Source organism: Neophocaena asiaeorientalis, unplaced genomic scaffold, assembly GCF_003031525.2.
Source record: "Neophocaena asiaeorientalis asiaeorientalis breed wild unplaced genomic scaffold, Neophocaena_asiaeorientalis_V1.1 scaffold308, whole genome shotgun sequence".
NCBI lineage: Eukaryota > Metazoa > Chordata > Mammalia > Artiodactyla > Phocoenidae > Neophocaena > Neophocaena asiaeorientalis.
The window spans coordinates 5,507,589-5,515,461 of NW_020172768.1; positions in this window are offsets into that span (position 1 = coordinate 5,507,589).

The following is a 7,873-nucleotide window of genomic DNA, read 5'->3' on the forward strand; positions in this document are numbered from 1 at the left end:
CAGACACGCAAGGTGTAAACCAGTTGACCTGCAGCCCCTCAGGAGGCTCTGACCTTCAAGGTTTATTGAGATGATAGCAAATACAATCGTTGATGTAGAATCAACACTTACTCCGCTCCATGCTATCCTGTGTACATTCATTAAAAATGTAGTGATTAATATTTGCAGCAACAATGTTAAGTAGGTATCATGATCCCAGCTTTGCAGCCCAGAGAACTGAGACAAAGGTTAAATAATTTGCCTAAGACCACGTAATACCCGGCAACACTATGGTTTAAAGGCGTATCCCCGTGTCATCAGAGCCCCGGTTCTTCTCAAACCTGAGATAACTAAAAATGCACATTCTTCCTCCCTCCCAGATATTCTGATTCAACAGTTCCGGGGTGGGGCCTGGGAGTCTGCATTTTACCGTGCATGCCGGGAGGTGCTGACATGGGGACTCCAGTCCCCACGCCTGACATACCAAAATAGTACCCCACGCAGCAGCAAAGACCGGGAACAAGCACGCGGACAACAAGGGCGGAACTACATTGGTGGAAAAAATGTAGAAGAGGTTTCACCTGATAGTCTCTGAGAGTCCTGATCGTCTGCTTAATTTTTCCCAAAACACGTGTTTCCCATCATGTGGAAACAACCAAGAGTAACCAACCTGGTAAGTAGAAGGATGGAGCTTCCTCATGTCCCACAGACCCTACTTCCTTGCTGCATCCTGGGTTTGGGCAGCAGACAGATCCCCTGTGCATCCCTGGGACTGTGTTCAAAGCCCTGCAGGCGGCAACGCTAGGCACAGTCACTGCTCAGATGTGAAAAATCCCATTTCATTGGTTCTAACCAGAGTGGAAAGCTCTCAGCTACTCCAAAGACAGCTTTTAAACAAAGGGACTGCTTCTCACAATTACCCGCCAAACAAAGCACGTTGATAAAAACCACTGCTAGTTTTCCCAACATCATTATCATGCACGAAACCGGCATTTCTCCTACTTTGGTTAAACTCTTGCACTCCTGAATCAAGCTGGGGCGGGGAGGGGCGAGAAATCCATCTTGTTCGTGATGTTTCTCATCTCCCAGGGTCCCACCTTTAGGCCTGTAACTTTATTTCTACCTAGGTTTCCTTAAAGAGGTTGGGAGACTGGATTCCAGTGAAACCACAGGAGGCTATAACTAGTTTCTTTGCAATTTTCATCTCTTCTCCAAATAAGAGGAAAGGGGCCATTTGAATGACTCGTAATCTACATCAGCTGGAAATGTCCTTGAGGGTTTGTTTATTTCGTCTCAAAATCTCCTAAGTATTCTCTCTCCTTTCTTAGCTGCCCTTCCACTCCTGTGTGTCTGAACTAGCCTTTGTGGCCTCCACTGCAGGCCGAGGGCCAAGGCAAAAACAGATTCTTTTCATCTATTCAAGTGTGATCTGGGCCAGACAAGCCTGCTCCACAGGCCAAAAGCACGGGAAAGTATTCTGTATTCAGCTTTCAGCTCCACAGAGTCTATAGCAGGGGCCCTGCCCTTGGCAAGGCCACAGCGGTGACAAGGACCATTTGGCAGACATGGGAAAGCTGTTTGTTTGGCCCCTTCCCTTCACCTGGATGGGGTACCCTGGTAGAAAGAGCAGCAGGAATGGTACATCCTGTTCCTACCACTTTCTCTAAGTGCACGTCCAACCTTAAAAAAAAAAGAAAAAAAAACCTTCTTTTTCCTCCAAAAGCAGCAATTTTTTTTTTTTTTTTGAGATGCCAGGTAAATTTAGAGAGCGTTACAGTTGCTTATATGGAGTTGATTAATATAACAATAATAAATCTGGTATGTTAGCATGTGAGTATCAGCAGAGCTCCCGACCTGTCTTCAACACACGGAGGAGTCAATGTTTGAGGTATGATTAATAGAAGAGAACTAAGTGAAAATAGAGATTGAGCTATTTAAGGAGACCTTTCCTAAAAACACGCTCTCTCTCTAGTGCCTTCAAAAACTGCACCTCAAACTAAGTATGATGATGTTATACAAAACAAGGGTGCCCACTATTCCATTTATTATTCAACAGTGTTCTAAATGTGCTTTATGAAAACAAGAATTACAAATATTGGCAAGGGAGCAGCAAAATTATCATGATTTGATTATAATATAGTATATCTAAAAAAAGTAAAATAAAACTTATAGAAATAATATAAGAATTCAGTAAGATGGGAGGTTATCCAATAAATACACATTTTTATTATGGATATTATTTTATTTTATTGAGATATAATTGACACAAAACATATTAGTTTCAGATGTAAAAAATAATGATCTGATATTTATATATATTGTGAAATGTTGACCACAATAAGTCTAGTTAACACCCATCACCATACATAGTTTCAATTTTTCTTTTTTTTGGTGTGTGATGAGAAACTTTTTGTCTTTTAATTGTCATATTTAGACTATTTACATGATCAGGTGGCTTAAAAAACCTTTTTATTGGGGCTTCCCTGGTGGCGCAGTGGTTGGGCGTCCACCTGCCGATGCAGGGGACGCAGGTTCGTGCCCCCGTCCGGGAAGATCCCACATGCCGCAGATCGACTGGGCCCGTGAGCCATGTCCGCTGAGCCTAGGCGTCCGGAGCCTGTGCTCCGCAACGGGAGAGGCCACAGCAGTGAGAGGCCCGCGTACCACAAAAAAACAAAAACAAAACCTTTTTATTGTAAACTATAGCTCACTTTCAGTAAAGTAAGGCATAATTATAGAACATACCCTGCACATACACTTTCTTTTATTCCAAAAAATAACCAGGTAGAAAATAAAAATGGAAACAACTCCCATTAACAACAAAAACATAAATTACCCAAGAATAAACTGAACACAAAATGTGTAGTACCTAAATGAAGAAAACTAAGCAAAGTAAAGAAAAGGCTAGTTCTTGGATAGTAAATCTCAGTACCGTAAGGATGTCAATTCTCCCCAAAAGAATCTATAAATGAAATGAATTCCATTCAAAAGCTCAACAAGATATTTAGGAAAAAACTATTCTGTTAAAGGATAATTTTCGAAAAGGTAACAGCATAATCATCCAGCAAATACAAAATGAACACGTCAAAGATCATTAATGAGGTAACCAGTAAGATGTTATGATTGATTCAGACAGTATCTGAAAACTTCAGTATATATAATCAATTTAACAAAGAAATGTTAGGATAAGGTTGCCAAGTTTTTTGGGTTTTTTTAATGAGATTAAAAAAAGTATGTTTATTTATTTGGTTGCACCAGGTCTTAGTTGCGGCAGGCAGGCTCCTTAGTTGTGGCATGCATGTGGGATCTAGTTCCCTGACCAGGGATGGAACGCTGGTTCGGGCCCCCTGCAATGGGAGCGCGGAGTCTTATCCACTGTGCCACCAGGGAAGTCCCAAGGTTGCCAAGTCTGATTTTTTTTTTTTTAACTGATTAATTCCCAACAGGCTGTAAATCTTAGAGATGATCTGTTTCACAAGACAGAAATTATTTGCATCTCCACCAGACAAAAATCTAGAATTTAGCAAGTAATTTCACTAAGTCTGGGGCCTTGATCAACAGTAAACAATGAACTAAGTACATTTCTCTACAGCTCTAAAGTGATATGCTGTTCAAAAGATGTGCTGCTCACCTTTGTCTTATTTCCAGTATTTGGATGATTTTTCTGAAAATTCTAAAGGTCACGGAAAGAATAATCTTAAAAGTAACTAGGTAAATTTTGAAAAATAAAATAAGCAAAAGCAAGGGAAGGACAATTTTCCGTACCTACTAAAATAATAAAACGATTTCTAAAAAAAATAATAATAGGTAATAATACCTCTAATAAATAGGAGGAGCGTGCCTTACCTTGGTGGGATTAGAGAGAGTATGACATCCATTTTCACCAACCATCCCTGCTTTGAAATTTGGGCAATAAATACTTGCTTACTCCCACCGGTGTCTCTGTCTCTCTGTCTTTATCTCTCTGTCTCTCTCAGACCTGCTTCCATCAAGCAAGCTGACTCCCCCCTGCCGCTCCCTCTACACCCAGCCCCACCGTTTCCAATCTAGCCATCACCAAAGTCCTAATGATGTTATGCTTCAACTCCCGTGTAGCCCAGTCCTTTGTTTCTATACACTATTGGCCAGACCCTGAAGGTGGAGAGGTGTGGACAACTTTATTACAATGATCACGACGTTTGTAGTAGTCTTTCACACCCAAGTGAGACTGTTATTTGGGGCACTATTTTGGCGTTTTTGGTGAAGACTTTTCGTAGATTTTGAGACCCATAGCAAATTCCTTTCCATTGCCCAGTGTTCTCCAGAGTAAATTCATATACATCATTGATATCCAAAGCTGGAGCATCTCTTTTATTTTTCCTTCATTACTCTCTTTATAGTCTTTTGGTCCAATGATGTACTGGAAGAACGTGGAAGTAAATGAATCAAGAGATCTGAGATTTCATCCAGAATCTGCCTGGATGTGTTTTCTCATTTGTGAAAATGAAGATGATTGGACTCTTCAGAGTACTTTCTGCTCTGGTGCCATGGCTACAGTGCTTCAGTCACATGCTCTCCCATGGTCTGAGTATTGCCAAGGGAGGCACACCACACTCAAGTCTCAAAAGCTCTCCTTTCTCCTGTACCTCTTGAACTAGCTTAATATTGGCAGTTTAGGGTTATTGGGGTTTAGGTTAGAGACACCAGTTGCCCACTCCCTCCCTGGGGTTCTTGCCGGTAGAATAAAAATCAAAGGGTTGTCTGAATAGGGGTCAAAGCCCTCTAGTAATAGCTACACAAAGAACTTATCTAATTTTTATTTAGAGCGGGGTTGGTTTCTGACTGACCCAGAATCCTCGGCTAACCCCCTATTTCCTTACTAATTTAGTTAATCTCGTCTAAAAGATAATCCCCAAATCTCTATCTAGCAGTCTTTCCTCTCAGAATACCACTTCGACATTCAGGAAGCTGAACATTCTTGGTAACAATGTGTGGTTGTAATACACAGAGATACAGAATTATTTTCCTTAATTATAACAGGTCAGAGCTTTCCTCTTGGTCACGTGGTATCTTCTTCAGGAAAAAAACAAAGACTGTATCACTAACTTGCCCAAATCTGTGGAAAGTGAGAAGTTTAATCATTCCAATGCTTTGCCTGTGAGTCTGAAACTAATCAGATGACTGACTGAAATTTTCATGTTTCACTCAAGTGTTCTGTGCGGGTAGGCAGAGCTGGACTGACTCGGTTTAGAACTGACCACCTAGACAGCACTCCTGCCACTGTGGGAAAAGAGACCCAAGAACGATTTAAGATTTATATGTATCTTGACGATTCGAACGGAAATGTTAAATATTCAGCCTATCTACCTTGCAAGTCCCTACTTGATTTAAAGCATAAATTAATACCACCGGATTAACTAGCAGGGAATATCTCATCTGGAGATACATTAGGATGTACCCACGGAAATAAGACAATACTTATTTGTAGCAAATAAAATATTTATCTTTGGTATCCTGTTTGAAGGCTATTAATTGTTCCTAAAAACCTGCAAAATATTTTCGAACATTTCAATTAGGTAATGAAAGTTTGACTCCACATATTTTAATTCCTGTTTGTGGATTTTTTTTAAATATAATTCTGACATTTTATCACAATCCTGTTTCCCTTGTAAAGACTTTTTATCAAGCATCCAAATTGTTTTACTATTTTAAAAAATAACATACCACACAGTGGTGATTGTATTAAAATTTACAATACTAAAAAAGTCAAGAATTAGAATAGGAATTACATTGCGCTTGTAAAGCAGAGTCCCAGCATGAAGCCTGAACTACACTCCTTGCAGATTCCCGCCTGTCTGGGCTTGTCTGATGACCAGCAACACAGGCGGTTCAGGGATCTACATGGCAAGGGAACAGAGGAGCTTAATTCAAAGAAACAGATCTAGAAATTGTGAAGATGGCAGCCGGCCCTATTCTGACAACCCTGTATCATTTAGAGTTCTTTCGAGTGCCAGTAACAGAATATACCCGAAAGTGGAAAAAACAATTAACCAGATGTTCAAAGGCAGTTCGTGTCCAGGATTGGTGGTGTGACCTGGAGATAGGTCAAGGGCCTGAGTGTTTCCCACCCAGGTCTTCACTCCCCTCACGGAGTCACTGATCACAAGATTACTCAGCATTTCTAAGCAACATATCCAGTGAAGAGGAAGGGACATTTGTTTTCACGGGTCCCTTTCTATGAGAGAAGCTTCCCAGTTGCCTTCCCTTCTGGATCTCCTTGGACAGAAGCAGGCCATATGCTCATCCCCCGCCACTGCAAGAAACTAAAGTGCTTTATCCTTGCAGGAATTCTCCACCAGCAAGGAAGAGTCTGCCGAAAACGTCTAAACCACTGGGTGATATCCCATATCACCTACAGAAGGTTCATGAGATGGAAGAAAGAGGCAGAGTACACAGCATGATATGTGGACACTAGGGGTCTGACCAGGAGAAACTTTGGGCTCTCCAAAAACACCAGATTTTTTTCCTACCAAGCTGCCTTTGAACCAGGGCAAGATTCTTCCAGAGAAGCGGTTTGTCAAAGACAAATGGCAATCAGGATTTGCATTTGACAGCGTGTAATAGATAACACCCAAAAAAACAGTGGTTGACCAAATTAGAAGTTTTATTTTTTTCTTACGTTAGAAAGCACCTAGACGAACAGAGTCCAGGGTGGCTATGGTAGCTCCACGACGTCATCAGAGACCCAGCTTCCTTTTATCTTTCCTTTAAGCCATCCTTAGCTTATGTTGTCTCCATCTTCATGACACCCAAGTGGCACCTACTCTACCCTCTTCCCCAGGCATCATGACCACAGTCTGAGAGGAATAAGAAAGGACGAGGGGCAATGGTGAGTGCCCCTGAGTTATTTCTCTTTAAGGAACATCACTGAAAGTCTTACGCAGTAACTTTGGCTTTCATTTTAATGGCAATAACCGTCACATAAAACTTCAGCTGCCAAACAGATTGAGAAATGTACTTTTACAGGAGATTCATGCCATCCTGAATAACGTCAAAATTCTGATTGTAAGAAAGAAGAAAGTCAATTTTGGCTTAGTAACTAGAAATTTTGGTTACAAAAACTGGAGTTTTTTTTGTGAAAACTAAGAATGGAAAACAGTATAGTGAATCAGTGGTGGGAAAGGGTATTTTTCCCAATTCATTTAATTTCGGTGGGTCGATTATGGGAAAGAGATAGAAAGAGATCATTTTCTGCTAGGAACCGTGTTTGCTCAGGAAATGAGCAGGTGATTGTTGAAGGTTCAGTGAGGACAGCACCATGGGGACCAGGCCGAAGCTGAGCACCGAGTTCCACAGACACACCTGGGATTTACCTCACACATTTTAACTGCACAAACTCTGAGTCAATACGGATATGGGTAACCAGTGAGAGGAATTTTGCAAGGCCCCCGGGATGTATACTTTGAAGATATAAGGCTTGTTCTATGTTTCTTCTGCTAGTGAAATCTTTCTATAATCCGATGGAGGATTGACTTGCAGGGGTGGATGAGATGGGCTGGGAATATCTGATTTTCCCACAGGTGCTGGGAGAGTATAAGTCAAATGAAGTGAAGAAACTAATGATGGGGCTGACCAGATGGGACACGTTTAATTTGCCCGGTCTCTCTTTTGGAAACAACATAGAACATAAAAGAGAGTTACATTGAATATAAACAAATCCCCCAAATGAGAGAGATACAGTCAAAATGAGAAGAGACACATGTAGGCTAGAATCATTAGACAGGGCTTCATGGAGGAACTAGGTCTTAAATTGGACCTCACAAAAGTAGGAAGAATTTGGATTCTGAGAGCAGGGAACGAGGAGGACACTCTGTCGATGTGTGGTGAAAACTCTGAGAAAAAGGGAAAAAGCTGT